The following is a 22,074-nucleotide window of genomic DNA, read 5'->3' on the forward strand; positions in this document are numbered from 1 at the left end:
CGCGCTTAGCTTTGGTGTTTAAGCGCGTTATAAAAATGCAACTAAGACAAAAAAAAAGAAAACCAATTATGTAACTAAAAAAAAAAAAATATTCCTGTAACAGCGCCTCGCTGCCCGTGGCCTGTGTGAGTGCTTTAAAAATGTAAATAAATAATTTCAAATGCTGGTTGATGTGCTCCAGATACTAACCAGCCATGAGACTCTTGGAAGAAAAGTTAATTGCGCTTTATTTTACAAACACTCAGATTCACCTGCTCTTAAGCTACATACAGGAGGGACGATCCACCTGCCATCCTCAGGCACTCCAGCTCAGTCCCCCAAAGGATACATTCAGAACATTCACACACCACACATTCATCGCCACTCTTCTAGGCTTCCACACACTGCGAGGATATGCCATCTGACAAGGGTGTAGAAGGCTTCACTTTTTTGATTTGTATTAATAAAGTTATGTGGGTAATTACATCTCAGAAAGGGTGATCGGCTAACCAGATCCTCCTTTTCATAAGCACCAAGCCAAAAGCACAGTGTAGATATGTACCCTTTCAAATCAGTAGCCTGGTCTGCAGCACCTGCTCTCCAGTGACAGAGAGCCGGTTCAGGGTCACAGGAACCCATTTAAGAGCTGCAGTGACAGCCAGGTCTCTTCAGCGCAGGGGCTGCAATTAAGACATTTACCCCTGTTCACAGCCACATAACTATGAGAGTCACTAACCCGTTGGCAGTTGTAAACTTCAAATATAAGTGTGAGTTTAAGTTAAGGTGGTTAGTGTCTCTCATAACTATCCAAGCAGAAAAAGAAATGTATATCATACAGGTCCTCACCTCTTACAATGTACTCTGATCACATGACCCTGCATCAGGAAGTGCCATGTTGTCTCTCCACCAGGCCTCACCTCTTACTGTGCCCCCGCCACATTCCATTGCCTACTGCTCACTCCTCCATCTGCTACTTGGGAGCTCTTGACTGCTGTGGACCCAGCCAAAACAATGGCTTGCCCACCGCTGCCGAACAAGTTGGATCACGTTTTTCATCATCCTCAGTCCTCCCTATATTTCTCCAGCCTCTCTAGGGCATCCTAGCCTTGGGTGTCCTATCAAAGGGTATCTTTCTAAGGACAGTCACAGAACCATGTTTGTGCGTTTAGGGCAGGAGGGCATATGACCTTTTTCCAACTAGCTTAATATTATGCCGTCTTTCTCCTCCTTTCTCATCTGCTGACCATGTCAATTTCTGCCACTTTGGTTTAATTCTGCCATCCGGCAGCCTGCAACATATTCTTCCAAACATTTTCACCTTTTTTTTCTCTTTGTCATATCTCCCCTCATTATGTCTACCAATATTCCTATTCACCTCACCTATTGATCTCCACTTGCTCCCTCGCATCAAAGTTCTCACACTGCTGCTGACCTCTTAACTGTACGTTGCTCTCCTCTGCTACCCTCAGCCCTTGATTTTTCTTAATTGTGCTATAGTTTATTAATAAACTTTTCACAAGTTACCAATCATATTACAAACATACAATTCATATAAATGAATCGCATATAAAATCTGAGAGTCTGCATGCAGTGCATTTTAGGCATGAACTATCTTCATACATAGGGCCTCATTACACGGTAGGCGGTAAGGGTTAACGGTCACCGGTAAGGGTACTGGTGACCGTTAACCCATACCGCCTTTTACGAGGTCCCTTTGCGGGTTGGTACTTTAACGCCTGCTTTTAGCAGGCGTTAAAAAACCAACCTGCAAAGGGTCCTTGGTGCTAATTACGGTACCGCAATTTGCGGTACCGTAATTAGCACCTTCCCCATTCCCATTATGCCCTATGGGGGCAAAAATCGGAACGGGGAAGGGCCTTGGTGAATGGGGAATTACCGCCCCGCTCACCTTGGAGTAGGACGGTAATTCCGCCATCCACCAAGGCGGACATGGTAAAATACCGGCGACAGCCATGGTTACCGCCTACCGTGTAATGAGGCCCAAAGTCTAAAATCCTCATGTATTAAAATAGATAAGAAATGTGATCCATAGTCTGTCAGTGTAAATCATTAAGGTAGTCAATAGTATAAGGGGAAAAACATGCCCAAGTGTCAGAGATAGTAAGCTTTTAGTTGTTGTAATGGAATATTTCCTGTGGCTTGTCATGAACCATTCTAAGAAACTTTGCTAACGCAATAATAAGAGAAGTTTAGTCTCCTTCAAGCAATCTTAATCAGAATTGCTCACTAATCACAATGCTTAAATCATTCACAGATTTAGAGAATATTTTAAAATTTTGCGTGCCAGGGCGATGCAGAATAAGGTGTGTGAATGTCTCCTAATGGGCCTCATTCTGAGTCTGGTGGTAACCCTGCCGGTGCTACTAGCGGGTTGCTGCCAGACTCTGAATAATTTACTGGTGCCTGACCTCCCGGTGCCATCGACTCATTCCCAGTCCGGCGGCCGGGAAGTCAGGTGCCGTTATATTTGTAAATCCCCACTCCCATAGAGTCCCCGGTTTCTAACGGTGCCGGTGCTCCTGTGAAAAGTCTGCCTACTGTGACCGCTGCACCGGGCAGGATCAGACCTGTCGGTCAGAGCGCCCCCAGCAGGCAAACTTGTTGTTGGCTGGTCCGTAAACAAGGATGCCGGTGAGCTTACCGGCAATCTTGTTTCTGGACCAGCAAACATATGAGGCCCAATGTCTTTCTCTATTGGTTTACTGAATTCCCAATAAGTTTGTAGTAAAGCTCATCTCATGCTTGATTCTTTCTTCCTTCTAAACCTGCTATTTCTTTGTTTAACAGAAATAAATTCCTGCCACCGACTCTGCTACTATTACAGCTCTTGCCTCTTCCACCAGAGCGTTTCCCCACACCCCCATTCCTCAGGAAAGGAGGGGGTACTGGACTCCTCGATCATTCTTCGATCCTTTCACTTTAATTTCCTTAATTTGAACATAATTTATGTTGGCTTGTTAATCCTTCTCCTATCGCTTTTCTCATCATTTTTCGTCCACCTGGTCCTCTCTCCTCTTTCTGTGATGATTTGGACGCTATTCTTTCCTTATTATTTTAAGGAAATCTATACTGAAGAAAAGAATGCAAAAGAAAGAAATGCACCATTTATTAAAACAAACATGTGAATTGCAGAAAAACACACATGCATGGAAATGTGCAATGTTTGCAGTTCATCTAAAATAAAAGCATATGTTCAACAGTTGACAAGGCACAAAAAGGAATTACTGTGTTACATGGAAGAATTCAGTAAACCTTTATTAAAAAACAGAATCAGCATAGTAAATCCTACAGTTACTTACAAATACAAAGTCTTTGATAGGACTTTAATAAGTGAATGCAATGTTATAATGTTGTTCTGATGAAATGACAATTGAAACATGGAGAATAAAAGGACTTCTCAAAGATACATTAACGAAGTAACAGCTTTTGGGAATGAAAAGCAAAGTGAAATTTTCCTGACCACCCCCAACAAGCCACAGGATATGGAGCTTGCTGTCCCATGAAAGACATTAAAAGTAATGCTTTGGAAGCTGAAACATGACACCTTATGGCTGTACATGGAGGTGCTTCACAGGATTCAGGCCCTGAAATTAAACAAATGGTACCAATTCACAACGTACACCTGTCTTTGAGGTTGGGCTTGAATCCTTTATACATTGAATTTATTCTCAGTGGCAGTCAGTAATGGTCCCCTCTCATCTAATCTGATATACAACATTAGGCAGAGCAGATTAAGGTCATGCACCGCACACATCCACTCAAGTAATAAGCCACATCTGACCAACCAATACATCCAATTGAAAAAACCCTATATATCTAACCCCCTCCCGGAACTTAAACAATATAAGTCCTCACCGAAGGTTGTGACCAAACAGCACGTTACTACAGCCTCTCCGCCTCCTCCAGAACCACTTACTTCCATCCATGGCGCTCTCCTTAATGTACGCTCACTTCAAGCTCATGCCATTGAGATCCATGATCTCATCCTTGATCAACAACTGGACCTACTATTTGTTACTGAAATCTGGTTGCACCAAGCATCAGGCCCCCTGCTAGCTGTGGCTATCCCACCAGGATTCAACATTCTCAGAACTGACAGACTTAATGCACAGGGAGGTGGTGGGACCATAATAGCCAAATCCAACATGCAAATCAGGTCCTGCACCCTCAAAGCAATAGAAGGATACAAACCTCTCCTGGATAAAATCACATCTAACCCAAAAACAACAACCAACATTTTGGTTAAGTACAGATCACCCAATAATAACACCCACCCGGACTTAGATATCTCTCTCCTCCTAACTCCCTACATTAAACCCAACACCAGATTCATCATCCTTGGTGACATCAACTTAGGATTCGATGACAAGCAAGATCACAAAGCAGATGCCCTCCATACTGCACGCACAGACATGAATTTCACACAACTAGTGAACACTCCTACCCATAACAAGGGCAGAATACTCAACTGGATACTTACCCATAATTCCCAGAGCTCAATCAATTCCATTGTACCTCTCGACTAGACAGATCACCACATTATCAATTTTTGACTAATCAGCAATGAGAAATTCCATCCCACTCCCAAGTTAGAGGACACTTATGAAACAAGAAACATCCGGAAGTTAACAGCAGACAAACCTTTCCTTATCCTTAAAGAAGCCTTATCAACTAACACCCTAATGAATGACAACCCTAGTTGCCTTGCAGACTTCTATCAGATGTGTCTCACAACTCCCATTAATTCACTAGCACCCATTACAACCAAAACACAACCTACAGATAAATGTACGAGTTTCTGGTTCAATGAGGAACTAATATCGCTCAGGCGCACAAAAAGATCTCTGGAACACATTCACAAAAAAACTCCCACAATAGACAATGCATTCTTAGCAGCCAATAAAATATACTAGTGAGCAATTATAACTCACAAAGCCAATGCATTCATTACATGCATTAGCAATGCTGCTTCGAATTCCAAAGAGCTACAAAATAAAATCATCACAAAAAGAAAGATTCTGGCTAACAAAAACATACCTCCTACCGCTGTTGATACAATTAATGATAATGTCAATACACTATTCCTTTCTCTCCGGTTACTCAAGAGATAGTGCTAGATACTAATATCTAAACTAAAAGCCTCCAATTGCAAAGGTGATATTTTCCCTGCCCATTTAGTCAGACTATGTACCCCTACACTCACTCCCATCATTACTAACTTTGTTAATGCCTCGTTCAACTCGAGCCCGGTCCCTGCTTGCATAAAAGAAGCATGGGTGACCCCTCTTTTGAAAAACACATCCCTGGACTCGACAGTCCCTACAAATTACTGACCAATAACCACAGTCCTGTTCTTGCTGAAGATAATCGATAAAATAGCCTACACCCAAATTCAATCCCATCTCGAACAAAATCAGCTCTTAGGAGCTAGACGATCTGGATTTTGGCCCAATCACAGTACTGAAACAGCACTTCTTGATCTGGAAATCCAGATGGACGCCATAAGGGATGCAGGCAAACTCTGTATTCTGCTGTTGTTAGACCTGTCTGCCTCATTCGATCTAGTGGACCATGACAAACTCTGCGCCACACTAGCGAATGACTTCACATTTTCAGGGGAAGCCACCCTCTGGGTCAAATCCTTTCTGGCCGATCGCACTTCCAGAGTTTCTATTGGTAAGGAGGCAGCAGACCCCATCCCAGTACCTATAGGAGTACCACAAGGATCATGTCTGGCGCCCACCCTCTACAATGCTTACACCAAGCTCCTATTTGCAGCACTGGATGCCATGTGTGTCATCTACACCAACTTCACCTTCATGTTATCACCTATGGACCAACCTAATAATAAACACGTTTTTCATATTATTGGGAGCAATGTCCTGGATTTTTTCCTCTTTTTTTCATGACTGTTCATGATGGGTTCTTTCCCAGCTTACCGTCAATCTAGTGACCTATGACCAGTCCTGAAATTGAGTATGTGGAATTAGGGGTCTCCTATCCCTATCCCACAGTTGATTAAGATACTTCAAATAATACAGACTTGTTCAGTTATAAGTGTTGAATTAGAAGTCGCGACCAGACCAGCTGTACCCATAAGCCTGGCTTACAATTGAAATCCAAATAAAATGTATATATGTTGATGAGTGTGTTGTGTATTACAAAAGTCCACATCCATATAAACATAGCATATACAAGTGATGTCACCAGTGCTTTGGTTATTCCTCATCGAAGTCACTATTGATGTAGGAATTTCATAGATCCATAATTTATGCATAATTACATAAATTCAATGATTTCTATTTCATTAATATATAGACCTTCTGTTCAACCCTGTCTGTTTCTTGTCCTGAAAGGGAAGCCAGGACGTAGGTAATCAACATTGTTAAATTGAGGGTCCCAGGTTCATTGAAAAACGTTATTAAATAATTGAAAATTGTGTGCAACTGATTTGGGTGGTTGGAAAATTCCTCTGAAATAGATGTCAGCAGATTAAAATATACAACACTATTGCCTCCTGACTGTCCACTGTTCATTCTTGGTGATCTTTTCTCCCTCTGTTTGATTCCTATCATTTCCGGTAGTACCCAAAACCATCCTGCCATATTTCAGGTTTCTCTCTTGATCTCATCTTTGTTTCCAATCCATAGTTATCATCAGTTTAGGCCGCTCCTTTTTCATCTTCCGATCACTCTCTTTTCACTATCCCCCATCTTTTTATACACACTCTACATCTCATACTCATTTCTACATCACTTGAATCCTTCTCAATTTCTTTATTATTTTTCTTCATCCTGCCTTCCTCACTCTGATCATGCCCAGTAATAGGCTGATTTTTCTCCTCTTAACTCTGCCCTTCCATCATCACTAGATCTTCTTCACCCTGCCTGTCCCTTTAAACCTTCCCATACACCACTACAAGCGTGGTTGTCTTCCAATCTTCATTTCCTTCACTCTGATCTCTGCCACACTCAGTGGAGATGGAAAATATCCCAGTCTGCACTTGACATACAGAGATTCTTCTTCTTACACTCCTCCAATGATTCTGCCTTTCTTGCTGCTAAAAAGCTATAGTATTCTAATAATATTCTCTATTTCTAACTTATCTTTGATGTCTTTTTCAGATTTCTAACCAACTGCTCTTCCCTCCTTCTACTGACTCTTCTCAATTTTACATTCTTCACCAAAAATATTCTCCTCATATGATCTTCTCTTCAATCATCCTCTTCTTCTCTCCATACTATTTCTATTTCCTTGCCCAATCGCTTCTCTACTCTTTCCTCCTGCTCTCTACAATCTGACACCAACACTTCTAACTTCGTTGCCAGAGCACCCCATCTGCTTCTCCCTTGGATCCCATTCCCTCGTCTCTCATTCCTAAGGTCTTTCCTCTTCTGCTCCCCCATCTCACTACTCTTTTTAATCTGTCTCTCTCTCTCTACTTCTTCTTTCCCTTCTTCCTTCAAACATGCAGCAATTCTTTCAATTCTCAAGAAATCCTTGCCAGACTCCTCATCTCCTGATATCAGCATATCTCTTCCTTATCTTTCCAAAGGTTAGAATGGATTATTTACTCTCAGATTTCTACTTTTCTAGATCACAACTCTTGACTCTGCCCCTTCCAATCTGGGGTTTGTCCGTGTCATTCTAGTGAGACTGCACTATTATCTGTCACTGACTCACTCATCTCAGCTTGTCACTCTAAACTTTCATCTATTCTCATTTTACAGGATCTCTCTGCTTCTTTTCACATGGTGGATCACCGTACTCCTTTTCAATCTTGTTGGCTGGCAACCTTTCCTTTTCTGCTCCTCTACATCATCGTGTTCCGCAGGGCTGAGTCCTTGGTCCCCTTCTCTCTCTAAAATGCCGCTCTTGTTGATATTATTAAGCCCTTTGGTCTATCCTTTCAATTCTATGACAAGGACAGCAAGATCTTCCTTTCTTTTTCAGAAGCAATTGTTACACTCACCTAGTATCCACGGGTGTGCCTCATGATACTGGATGAAAGGCTGTGCGCTATCCCGGACCCCTGTCTGCTTGGTTGGATGCCAGCCGTTGGGTAGCGCCTATGACACAGGAATGGAGGGTTAAGATACTGGGACCATGATGGGTGGGCTCCCACTGATCCAAATCCCCTCCCTTGGGGTTATGTCTCATCTTAGTTTTTTGTGTGTTGAGCCCTCTGTCCTGCGTCTCTGTGCAGGGGTGCGTGATAGATGCGGGCGTTCCAAGGACCTAGTTGCTTCACTGGTCCATGTGCCCTTGGGTCAGGTCCAGACCGGCTGTGACTCCGACTCTACTTGTTGTGTTCAGGTGAGTCTTTCAGTCTCTATTCTGTCTCTTTCTTCCCTTCGCTTTCTGTGTCTTTTCGGTCTTACTTTTCTCCACTATGCTATTTGTAATAATGTCTCTTTTTGTTTGCACAGGAATGGTTGTGATTTCGGAGCCACAGCGCCAGATGGAGAAGACTATGGTAAGTTGTTGAAGCGCGGAGCACGGCACTGTTTATTTAGAGTTAGTTGCTAACCTGTATGCTCTTCCCTTCTTCATGCAGGTTGCGGTGATGTCCCGGAGTGGTGATCGATCGAAGCGCTGCTTGCCCAGGTAAGTGTTTTAATAATGCTGTCCTTGTTTCTTCTGCCCAGGTGTGTTCATGTATCATTTCTTTTTCACTCCAATGAATAAAGCACAACCACATATTATCGAGATCTCTAAAACAAAGAGCATCCACCATCTTGCTCACACTCTCCAAGATGGCTGCATGTGCCGCCAAGAAATGAATAGGCGTTTTTTTGAAACACGTACGTGGCAGTCACCTGACATGCAAACACGGAAGTAATATAATCCCCTCTCTCGCAGCACCAAATTCAAACGAGTTGGTTTTCCCGTGCCGAAACTGAGAGGAGCTGCACTGCGATGAGAAAAGATCGTCCTACTGAATCATTCAGAAGGTAAACAAAACTAAAACGCTAAAGATTCGAAACTTAAAAACAACAATGAAATCACAACAAAGGAGGCCGCAATCGAACCCAAGCCCCACAACGGATGCAGACGCGGAACTGGAACGGACCAGTGCAGAATTGGTAATCCCCATTTTCAATCTCTCTACTCATGTCCTCACAGAAGGCGAGATTAAAGTACTAAGTCGTGGTCATAGTTTTGTACCTGTCAAAAAGGCAGAAAGTTTCCAAACAGAGATTGAATTGCAAAAATTCTTCCGAACAATCAGGCTAAAATATTTCTTCCGAAATCCTAAAGCAGGGAATAAAGAAAAGGAAAAGAGCACAACGGGCCTAAAACCTCCGTCGACCTTTTTCCCCACAAACAACATGATAAGTCCGGCCATCGCAGCTTTTGAAAATAAAATAATTGAAGGAACCAAAAAATTATTACGCACTAATAATTTCTCAAAAGACAACTTGTGCCCGATGGAAAGACAGGCATTGAAAGACCTACAAACAAATGAACTATTCGTAATAAAACCTGCAGATAAAGGAGGAGGAATAGTCTTATGGAATAAAAACGCATACAATGAGGAAATCAGATTACATCTACAAGACCAGAAATTTTACAAACCCCTACAAGGCGATCCGACATCGCGCCTTAAAGAGGAGATATCGAGTCTAATGCAACATGCAGAAGCCGAAGGGTGGATAGACCACGATGAAAAGTGTTTTCTAATTAAGACCAATCCTACTATTCCAGCATTCTCCCTACTCCCTAAGGTACACAAAAACAGTACAACACCTCCGGGGAGACCAATAGTGTCGGCAATAGACTTGATCCTCGAACCTCTGTCAATTTACATTGATTGGTTCCTCAGACCTTTTGTATCGCGTATGAAATCGTATGTTAAGGACACGACGAGCATGATAAAGATCGTAGAAAATATAACCACAGAACAAGGAGACATCTTAGCAACATTAGATGTGGTTGCTCTATACACCAGCATCCCGCAGCTCGAATGTTTAAAAATACTGGAACAATACTTGAACCAACGAACCAACCCCCTTTATCCTTGAATGCGCAAGATTGGCGCTTATGGAGAACTACTTCATTTGTGGAGATGCTTTCTATAATCAAAGACATGGGACCAGCATGGGTGCAACGTTTGCCCAAGATATTGCCAACTTATATATGGACTCTGTAGAGACAGAGTTAATTTATCACACTGATAACCCTTTCAAAATCAACATCATTGCATGGTACAGGTACATTGATGATTGTTTTTTAGTATGGAGAGGTTCTAACTCACTCCTGCTGGAATTCCAAAGATGGTTAAATCAATGTAATGTAAACATCAAGTTTACCATGTGCCACAATACAAAGATCATTCCTTTTCTGGATTTAGAAATCAGAACAGAGCCAGATGGCTTTCTAACCACGAACCTATATCGGAACAAAACGGATAAAAATACACTTCTTGAATTTAAGAGCTCCATCCAGCAAGCCTAAAGGCCAACCTTCCGATAGGCCAATTCCTAAGAGTATGTCGCAACTGCACGAATCTAGAGGACTGCAGGACACATGGCAAACAACTTAAAAAACGTCTGGAACAAAGAGGATATCCGAAAAAGTATATAAACGTGGCCTACAAAAGTGCAAAAAATAAAAACTGAGAAACATGCCTAAATCCGCCAAACAAAACCACTGTGGAAAAAATGACATGTATCACAACCTTCACTCCGATTAGCCACAAGTTACGCTAACTAGTCCTAAAGAACTGGCATGTTATACAAACTGAGGACTTTAATCCAGCACCCCCAAGATTTGCGTTCAAAAGACAGAAGAACCTAAAGGACAACTTGGTCCATACATACCCTCAAATAAAAAAAACAGATCCACAGAATACCCTCTGGGACCTCCCACCGTTAACAGGACATTTTAAATGTGGTATGTGTTCGGTTTGCCCACTCACGAAAAATATGAAAAGTATAAAATTGAAAGAAAGAGTCTGGCAACTTAGATCATTCACAAACTGCAATTCACAATGGGTAGTATATGCGATCCAATGCCCATGCCAACTTCTGTATATTGGGAAAACAAAAAGACACATTAAAATACGCATAGGAGAACATCGGACTAACATCAGGAACCAAACACCTAACAAACCCCTTGTCGCCCACTATCTTCTACTAAAACATAAACCATGTGAAATACTCTGGTTTATCATTCAAACAGTTCAAATTTCGAACAGAGGTGGAGACCGCGACTTGGCTCTGCGCAAATGTGAACAGAAGTGGATTTTTGACTTGGATACAGTAAAAAATGGTCTTAATTCATCAGTGGAGTGGGGAATTTTTTTCTGAGGAGAACACCTTGAGTCTATATGGCCCTGTTTCCAGACATTTTTTCTACCACAACAAACACACGGGCTGTACTGTATGAAAACACTGCCCAGGTGTGTTCATGTATCATTTCTTTTTCACTCCAATGAATAAAACACAACCACATATTATCGAGATCTCTAAAACAAAGAGCATCCACCATCTTGCTCACACTCTCCAAGATGGCCGCATGTGCCGCCAAGAAATGAATAGGTGTTTTTTTGAAACACGTACGTGGCAGTCACCTGACATGCAAACACGGAAGTAATATAATCCCCTCTCTCGCAGCACCAAATTCAAACGAGTTGGTTTTCCCGTGCCGAAACTGAGAGGAGCTGCACTGCGATGAGAAAAGATCGTCCTACTGAATCATTCAAAAGGTAAACAAAACTAAAACGCTAAAGATTCGAAACTTAAAAACAACAATGAAATCACAACAAAGGAGGCCGCAACCGAACCCAAGCCCCACAACGGATGCAGATGCGGAACTGGAACGGACCAGTGCAGAATTGGTAATCCCCATTTTCAATCTCTCTACTCATGTCCTCACAGAAGGCGAGATTAAAGTACTAAGTCGTGGTCTTAGTTTTGTACCTGTCAAAAAGGCAGAAAGTTTCCAAACAGAGATTGAATTGCAAAAATTCTTCCGAACAATCAGGCTAAAATATTTCTTCCGAAATCCTAAAGCAGGGAATAAAGAAAAGGAAAAGAGCACAACGGGCCTAAAACCTCCGTCGACCTTTTTCCCCACGAACAACATGATAAGTCCGGCCATCGCAGCTTTTGAAAATAAAATAATTGAAGGAACCAAAAAATTATTACGCACTAATAATTTCTCCAAAGACAACTTGTGCCCGATGGAAAGACAGGCATTGAAAGACCTACAAACAAATGAACTATTCGTAATAAAACCTGCAGATAAAGGAGGAGGAATAGTCTTATGGAATAAAAACGCATACAATGAGGAAATCAGATTACATCTACAAGACCAGAAATTTTACAAACCCCTACAAGGCGATCCGACATCGCGCCTTAAAGAGGAGATATCGAGTCTAATGCAACATGCAGAAGCCGAAGGGTGGATAGACCACGATGAAAAGTGTTTTCTAATTAAGACCAATCCTACTATTCCAGCATTCTACCTACTCCCTAAGGTACACAAAAACAGTACAACACCTCCGGGGAGACCAATAGTGTCGGCAATAGACTTGATCCTCGAACCTCTGTCAATTTACGTTGATTGGTTCCTCAGACCTTTTGTATCGCGTATGAAATCGTATGTTAAGGACACGACGAGCATGATAAAGATCGTAGAAAATATAACCACAGAACAAGGAGACATCTTAGCAACATTAGATGTGGTTGCTCTATACACCAGCATCCCGCAGCTCGAATGTTTAAAAATACTGGAACAATACTTGAACCAACGAACCATGAACAACAAGACAGTTCCAACCCCCTTTATCCTTGAATGCGCAAGATTGGCGCTTACGGAGAACTACTTCATTTGTGGAGATGCTTTCTATAATCAAAGACATGGGACCAGCATTGGTGCAACGTTTGCCCAATATATTGCCAACTTATATATGGACTCTGTAGAGACAGAGTTCATTTATAACACTGATAACCCTTTCAAAATCAACATCATTGCATGGTACAGGTACATTGATGATTGTTTTTTAGTATGGAGAGGTTCTAACTCACTCCTGCTGGAATTCCAAAGATGGTTAAATCAATGTAATGTAAACATCAAGTTTACCATGTGCCACAATACAAAGATCATTCCTTTTCTGGATTTAGAAATCAGAACAGAGCCAGATGGCTTTCTAACCACCAACCTATATCGGAACAAAACGGATAAAAATACACTTCTTGAATTTAAGAGCTACCATCCAGCAAGCCTAAAGGCCAACCTTCCGATAGGCCAATTCCTAAGAGTATGTCACAACTGCACGAATCTAGAGGACTGCAGGACACATGGCAAACAGCTTAAAAAACGTCTGGAACAAAGAGGATATCCGAAAAAGTATATAAACGTGGCCGTTAAAAGTGCGAAAAATAAAAACCGAGAAACATGCCTAAATCCACCAAACAAAACCACTGTGGAAAAAATGACATGTATCACAACCTTCACTCCGATTAGCCACAAGTTACGCAAACTAGTCCTAAAGAACTGGCATGTTATAAAAACTGAGGACTTTAATCCAGCACCCCCAAGATTTGCGTTCAAAAGACAGAAGAACCTAAAGGACAACTTGGTCCATACATACCCTCAAATAAAAAAAACAGATCCACAGAATACCCTCTGGGACCTCCCACCGTTAACAGGACATTTTAAATGTGGTATGTGTTCGGTTTGCCCACTCACGAAAAATATGAAAAGTATAAAATTGAAAGAAAGAGTCTGGCAACTTAGATCATTCACAAACTGCAATTCACAATGGGTAGTATATGCGATCCAATGCCCATGCCAACTTCTGTATATTGGGAAAACAAAAAGACACATTAAAATATGCATAGGAGAACATCGGACTAACATCAGGAACCAAACACCTAACAAACCCCTTGTCGCCCACTATCTCCTACTAAAACATAAACCATGTGAAATACTCTGGTTTATCATTCAAACAGTTCAAATTTCGAACAGAGGTGGAGACCGCGACTTGGCTCTGCGCAAATGTGAACAGAAGTGGATTTTTGACTTGGATACAGTAAAAAATGGTTTTAATTCATCAGTGGAGTGGGGAATTTTTTTCTGAGGAGAACACCTTGAGTCTATATGGCCCTGTTTCCAGACATTTTTTCTACCACAACAAACACACGGGCTGTACTGTATGAAAACACTGCCCAGGTGTGTTCATGTATCATTTCTTTTTCACTCCATTGAATAAAACACAACCACATATTATCGAGATCTCTAAAACAAAGAGCATCCACCATCTTGCTCACACTCTCCAAGATGGCCGCATGTGCCGCCAAGAAATGAATAGGTGTTTTTTTGAAACACGTACATGGCAGTCACCTGACATGCAAACACGGAAGTAATATAATCCCCTCTCTCGCAGCACCAAATTCAAACGAGTTGGTTTTCCCGTGCCGAAACTGAGAGGAGCTGCACTGCGATGAGAAAAGATCGTCCTACTGAATCATTCAGAAGGTAAACAAAACTAAAACGCTAAAGATTCAAACCTTAAAAACAACAACGAAATCACGCTACTGAACGAGCGGAGAATAACATATTATAGCTCATGTGGAGATTTTTTCTCCTAACGCAGGTTCTATTCCATCTGTCCCCACAGGTCTTTTTGAATAGGAAAAGAAGGTACCCCTAGGATCCTACATACAGGAGAAATGTATATTTGCAAAAACAACCAGTGCCAAACTGGATTATATACTTCGACAAAACCATCAGGTCAGTAAATAATGACGATGACTCTTGTGTTTGGAAATATCAATATGTACAAACGCAATAACAACTCGTCAAAATGTCAATATATGAATTGTGTCTGTAGGTTTGAAAGTCTGAATTACTTCAACGCAAGGACCAACTACTAAGCCCAAACAAGATAAAAGCAATCCACTATATGACGACATACAGGGCATGGCAGTGAATCCACCTGTCGCTACAAATAAAACTAAAAATCTTGAGTCCGACTATAAAAGCATATAAAGGTCAGTGACAAGTGGGAATGTGGAGAAGTTTGTATCCATGTTGCATAAACTTCTACCAGAAGAGTTTTTAATGTAAGTTGAGTCCTAGACGCATCACTAACACAAATTCCATATTTCCATTTTTTACAGCACTGGAAAATAGCGTGAATACCTGGGGTTTTCTGAACTTTTGTCATTTTGAAAAACAACATCCTGTCCTGAAGAGGGCCACAATTAAAACAGCAGAACACCAGGGATGGTGTTGATGCAAACTGTGTGCCGAAACATATGTAGACATCTTGACACTAAAATAATTGTGTTTTTTGCAGCGTTCAAATTTGTATGCTGTACATTTAATGTCTTGGTTTCCCCAAATCTGAACAAGAAATTCAACAATTAAATTGACAAAGTGTCTTATCAGAATTGTCACTTTACTAACCCTAGACACCAAGAGCAGAATATGTGTGTGTTTTTGCTGGACTTTTTAATTTCATGTATTTTTTTCTAAGTCTGGAGGTGCCTTGTGGAAAGCACCGACTACTTACAAAAGTGTATAACCTATACTATTAAAATTTTGTGTTTTTACTTTGACTGCTCTCTGAATAATGAAATACTTCTATGTGACTCTTAGATAGATAAGAAACATATCTATCCAAAAAATCCCTCTGTCCCTGTTCCCCTGCAAGGCGGACGAAAAGAGGGGTAATTGAGCTTGTGTTCCTTTGTTTTCTCTTCAAGAACCAAGTCCCGTTTTCAGCTCAATCCCCCTTCAACAAAAAATTGGGACTTACCCTCCTTTGTACACTTCTTTGGACAACCCGGCTGTTGTAGGGTCCAATACAAAGTGCTGACATAGTGTCAGCCTGTCTGTGTTATTTAGAATTTCTAACCAGATATAAGATTCCGTCAATTACTAAAAATGGAAACGGTGAATCTCGTGTCATTCACAGACGAGTACTATCAGAAAATAATTAATCAACCATTAACAATGATCCCAGATGAGACAAATTCAATCAATAATACTGCTGGGAATGACTTTGAGATACTAACACAAAAGAAGAAAAAGCTCATCAGAACTGAATCACACGGACAACTGATGTTAGCCTATCTAAAAGCTGGAATAATCCCGGAAGGCCTCCAGGTCAAAAATATCCCTCGAGTTTTCATTGACAACGCGAAGTTCAAAGGGAAATTTAGTGGTGTCGGAAATAAATGCTCAAGAGACTGGCTCATTTTAATTATTGACATCGCCCAGGATGAAGTGAAAGAACAACAAGCTGAAATCAACACTCTAGAAGAGAAAATCAAATCAGATCAGGTTATTACAGAAATAAAACCAAAATTGGAAAAAATAGAGGAAGAAATGGCTAAATTCAAAAAACTAACCATCGATAAGAAGATTTGGAAACTAAAAAAGGACATTGAAATGTACAAGGAAACAAAGAGCTATCCATATCTTGTTGAAACATACTATGACAACATCAACAAAACAGGACCACCGAGAGGAAGAAACTGATACCAAAGGAAACAATACGTTACTTTCTCGAACACCATCAATAGTACTACAAGCAGTGACTCTGATAACAGCACCAACACCAACGCACCAAGGGGAGGCAAAAACCAGAGACAACAGTTTTTTCAAGGGAGGGCACAAGGAGGCCGCCATCGAACCCAAGCCCCACAACGGATGCAGACGCGGAACTGGAACGGACCAGTGCAGAATTGGTAATCCCCATTTTCAATCTCTCTACTCATGTCCTCACAGAAGGCGAGATTAAAGTACTAAGTCGTGGTCTTAGTTTTGTACCTGTCAAAAAGGCAGAAAGTTTCCAAACAGAAATTGAATTGCAAAAATTCTTCCGAACAATCAGGCTAAAATATTTCTTCCGAAATCCTAAAGCAGGGAATAAAGAAAAGGAAAAGAGCACAACGGGCCTAAAACCTCCGTCGACCTTTTTCCCCACGAACAACATGATAAGTGCGGCCATCGCAGCTTTTGAAAATAAAATAATTGAAGGAACCAAAAAATTATTACGCACTAATAATTTCTCCAAAGACAACTTGTGCCCGATGGAAAGACAGGCATTGAAAGACCTACAAACAAATGAACTATTCGTAATAAAACCTGCAGATAAAGGAGGAGGAATAGTCTTATGGAATAAAAACGCATACAATGAGGAAATCAGATTACATCTACAAGACCAGAAATTTTACAAACCGCTACAAGGCGATCCGACATCGCGCCTTAAAGAGGAGATATCGAGTCTAATGCAACATGCAGAAGCCGAAGGGTGGATAGACCACGATGAAAGGTGTTTTCTAATTAAGATCAATCCTACTATTCCAGCATTCTATCTACACCCTAAGGTACACAAAAACAGTACAACACCTCCGGGGAGACCAATAGTGTCGGCAATAGACTCGATCCTCGAACCTCTGTCAATTTACGTTGATTGGTTCCTCAGACCTTTTGTATCGCATATGAAATCGTATGTTAAGGACACGACGAGCATGATAAAGATCATAGAAAATATAACCACAGAACAAGGAGACATCTTAGCAACATTAGATGTGGTTGCTCTATACACCAGCATCCCGCAGCTCGAATGTTTAAAAATACTGGAACAATACTTGAACCAACGAACCATGAACAACAAGACAGTTCCAACCCCCTTTATCCTTGAATGCGCAAGATTGGCGCTTATGGAGAACTACTTCATTTGTGGAGATGCTTACTATAATCAAAGACATGGGACCAGCATGGGTGCAACGTTTGCCCCAGATATTGCCAACTTATATATGGACTCTGTAGAGACAGAGTCCATTTATCACACTGTTAACCCTTTCACAATCAACATCATCGCATGGTACAGGTACATAGATGATTGTTTTTTAGTATGGAGAGGTTCTAACTCACTCCTGCTGGAATTCCAAAGATGGTTAAATCAATGTAATGTAAACATCACGTTTACCATGTGCCACAATACAAAGATCATTCCTTTTCTGGATTTAGAAATCAGAACAGAGCCAGATGGCTTTCTAACCACCAACCTATATCGGAAAAAAATGGATAAAAATACACTTCTTGAATTTAAGAGCTACCATCCAGCAAGCCTAAAGGCCAACCTTCCGATAGGCCAATTCCTAAGAGTACGTCGCAACTGCACGAATCTAGAGAACTACAGGACACATGGCAAACAACTTAAAAAACGTCTGGAACAAAGAGGATATCCGAAAAAGTATATAAACGTGGCCGTTAAAAGTGCGAAAAATAAAAACCGAGAAACATGCCTAAATCCGCCAAACAAAACCACTGTGGAAAAAATGACATGTATCACAACCTTCACTCCGATTAGCCACAAGTTACGCAAACTAGTCCTAAAGAACTGGCATGTTATAAAAACTGAGGACTTTAATCCAGCACCCCCAAGATTTGCGTTCAAAAGACAGAAGAACCTAAAGGACAACTTGGTCCATACATACCCTCAAATAAAAAAAACAGATCCACAGAATACCCTCTGGGACCTCCCACCGGTAACAGGACATTTTAAATGTGGTATGTGTTCGGTTTGCCCACTCACGAAAAATATGAAAAGTATAAAATTTAAAGAAAGAGTCTGGCAACTTAGATCATTCACAAACTGCAATTCACAATGGATAGTATATGCGATCCAATGCCCATGCCAACTTCTGTATTTTGGGAAAAAAAAAGACACATTAAAATACGCATAGGAGAACATCGGACTAACATCAGGAACCAAACACCTAACAAACCCCTTGTCGCCCACTATCTCCTACTAAAACGTTAACCATGTGAAATACTCTGGTTTATCATTCAAACAGTTCAAATTTCGAACAGAGGTGGAGACCGCGACTTGGCTCTTCGCAAATGTGAACAGAAGTGGATTTTTGACTTGGATACAGTAAAAAATGGTCTTAATTCATCAGTGGAGTGGGGAATTTTTTTCTGAGGAGAACACCTTGAGTCTATATGGCCCTGTTTCCAGACATTTTTTCTACCACAACAAACACACGGGCTGTACTGTATGAAAACACTGCCCAGGTGTGTTCATTTATCATTTCTTTTTCACTCCAATGAATAAAACACAACCACATATTATCGAGATCTCTAAAACAAAGAGCATCCACCATCTTGCTCGCACTCTCCAAGATGGCCGCATGTGCCGCCAAGAAATGAATAGGCGTTTTTTTGAAACACGTACGTGGCAGTCACCTGACATGCAAACACGGAAGTAACATAGTCCCCTCTCTCGCAGCACCAAATTCAAACGAGTTGGTTTTCCTGTGCCGAAACTGAGAGGAGCTGCACTGCGATGAGAAAAGATCGTCCTACTGAATCATTCAGAAGGTAAACAAAACTAAAACGCTAAAGATTCAAAACTTAAAAACAACAACGAAATCACGCTAACGAACGAGCGGAGAATAGCATATTATAGCTCATGTGGAGATATTTTCTCCTAACGCAGGTTCTATTCCATCTGTCCCCACAGGTCTTTTTGAATAGGAAAAGAAGGTACCCCTAGGAACCTACATACAGGGGAAACGTATATTTGCAAAAACAACCAGTGCCAAACTGGATTATATACTTCGACAAAACCATCAGGTCAGTAAATAATGAAGATGACTCTTGTGTTTGGAAATATCAATATGTACAAACGCAATAACAACTCGTCAAAATTTCAATATATGAATTGTGTCCGTAGGTTTGAAAGTCTGAATTAATTCAACGCAAGGACCAACTACTAAGCCCAAACAAGATAAAAGCAATCCACTATATGACGACATACAAGGCATGGCAGTGAATCCACCTGTCGCTACAAATAAAACTAAAAATCTTGAGTCCGACTATAAAAGCATATAAAGGTCAGTGACAAGTGGGAATGTGGAGAAGTTTGTATCCATGTCGCATAAACTTCTACCAGAAGAGTTTTTAATGTAAGTTGAGTCCTAGACGCATCACTAACACAAATTCCATATTTCCATTTTTTACAGCACTGGAAAATAGCGTGAATACCTGGGGTTTTCTGAACTTTTGTCATTTTGAAAAACAACATCCTGTCCTGAAGAGGGCCACAATTAAAACAGCAGAACACCAGGGATGGTGTTGATGCAAACTGTGTGCCGAAACATATGTAGACATCTTGACACTAAAATAATTGTGTTTTTTGCAGCGTTCAAATTTGTATGCTGTACATTTAATGTCTTGGTTTCCCCAAATCTGAACAAGAAATTCAACAATTAAATTGACAAAGTGTCTTATCAGAATTGTCACTTTACTAACCCAAGACACCACGAGCAGAATATGTGTGTGTTTTTGCTGGACTTTTTAATTTCATGTATTTTTTTCTAAGTCTGGAGGTGCCTTGTGGAAAGCACCGACTACTTACAAAAGTGTATAACCTATACTATTAAAATTTTGTGTTTTTACTTTGACTCCTCTCTGAATAATGAAATACTTCTATGCGACTCTTAGATAGATAAGAAACATATCTATCCAAAAAATCCCTCTGTCCCTGTTCCCCTGCAAGGCGGACGAAAAGAGGGGTAATTGAGCTTGTGTTTCTTTGTTTTCTCTTGTTTCTTCTGCGCCTTTGCAGGTTGCGGTGTAATCCGGAGATGGGGTGAGGCAAACGAAGCGCAGAGTGATGTCAGGATCCGCTGCCTGCCCAGGTAAGGGTTGTTATTAATGCTGTCCTTGCTTCTTTACCTTTACAGGTTGCGGTGAAATCCGGAGATGGGCGAGGCAAACGAAGCAAAGGGATGGTTTCAGGACCTGCTACTCACAGGTAAGTGTATTTGCTTGCTAATGCTATTCTTGTTCTTCCAGGTTGGCGGTGGAATTCGGATAGATGGCTTCAGGATCGGGCCGCCGGGAGAAGCAGATGAGCAGGAGCTGGACACGTGAGCGTTACGCTGCAGGAGTGCAGAATAATGCGAAGCGTGAATTCCGGTTTGGGCGTGGCTTATATAGCCAGCCACACCTGAAGACCCGACCACACCCACACACTAGTCTGCACAGCTCAGTTCTAGGAAATGAGCTCTGTAACAGACCTCCAAGTTGGATTATGGTCCAAAATGGGCACTTGCCTTCTTCCTGGTGGCGCCAGGACTGACTCCATGTATTCTGATGATGGAGTTTTAAGGCCCTTGGGGCCACTGTGGAGGGCTGTAGCCCCACTGCTGCCAGCGGGCTGTTACACCTGAGGGAGTCAGGAGTGTGGATCGTGACAGCAATACATGACACTATCTCTGTTTTTCTGTTGGCTGTACAATCGTGGATGCACTCACCTTTTCTCAATCGTAATCCACCTAAATTCGAAATGATTTTCTTCCATTCTTCATCCACCCCCCCAAACCCCCTTTGCCACAATTCCACCACCTCCCAGTTTCACCCCTCCTTATCTTTCCTATCTGGTTTCCTTCTATGCTCCTCCTCATTCTCTTCACTTCGAATCACACTTTCTTGTTACAACCTTGAAACCTCTCTGCACTGCATTCTGTCTTCAGTCTTTCTCCCTACTTGCTCCTAAGTTCTAGAATTCATTACCTTTAGATGTTCATTCTTTTACTTCTCGGTCTGCATTTGGCTCCTTTCTTAAAACCCTCCTGCTGGCATCGCAAGGATTGTTAGTTATAATTCCTTACAGTTTCCAGTTTATTGTACTGCTGTCTTACTGTTCAGCACTTTGGCCAAAGCGCTATACAAATTCAACACATGCAAATACAAAATACATGTATCAGCACTGTGAGCCCAGGACAGCTAGGGAAGGATTGCGTGCATTCTGGTCAGATTGAATGGCTGGGCTTCCTTTGGATCTCCACCAGGAGAGCCTCCCAGCAACAGCTGTCCTGGGAAACAAGAATCAAAGGGCACACCCATCCCAAAAGGACTAGACTCACACCATGGCAATACACACCAAAAGGGCTTTTGATATTGAAATGGGAAGGGGCTCTTTCAACAACACCTGACCAAGGACTAATTCCAATGGATGCATGTACCGATCACAGTACTGTGCTACTGTTAAAAGATGGCATCCCAAATGCTGGCTATACACACTCTGTACAGTTCTCT

The 22,074-nt window shown here is 41.4% G+C and overlaps 1 long non-coding RNA gene across 1 annotated transcript in view; it reads right to left on the bottom strand.

Moving 5' to 3' along the window:
- Positions 1 to 2,897: 2,897 nt before the first annotated feature.
- Positions 2,898 to 22,074, bottom strand: part of LOC138491212 (uncharacterized) — a 156,532-nt gene continuing 137,355 nt past the window's right edge. Inside the window, exon 2 of the long non-coding RNA XR_011275979.1 lies at positions 2,898 to 3,069. This is a non-coding gene — a long non-coding RNA (uncharacterized lncRNA). The remainder of the gene's footprint in view (positions 3,070 to 22,074) is intronic.

This window comes from Ambystoma mexicanum, chromosome 10, assembly GCF_040938575.1.
Source record: "Ambystoma mexicanum isolate Mex_15411 chromosome 10, UKY_AmexF1_1, whole genome shotgun sequence".
Taxonomy (NCBI): Eukaryota; Metazoa; Chordata; class Amphibia; order Caudata; family Ambystomatidae; genus Ambystoma; species Ambystoma mexicanum.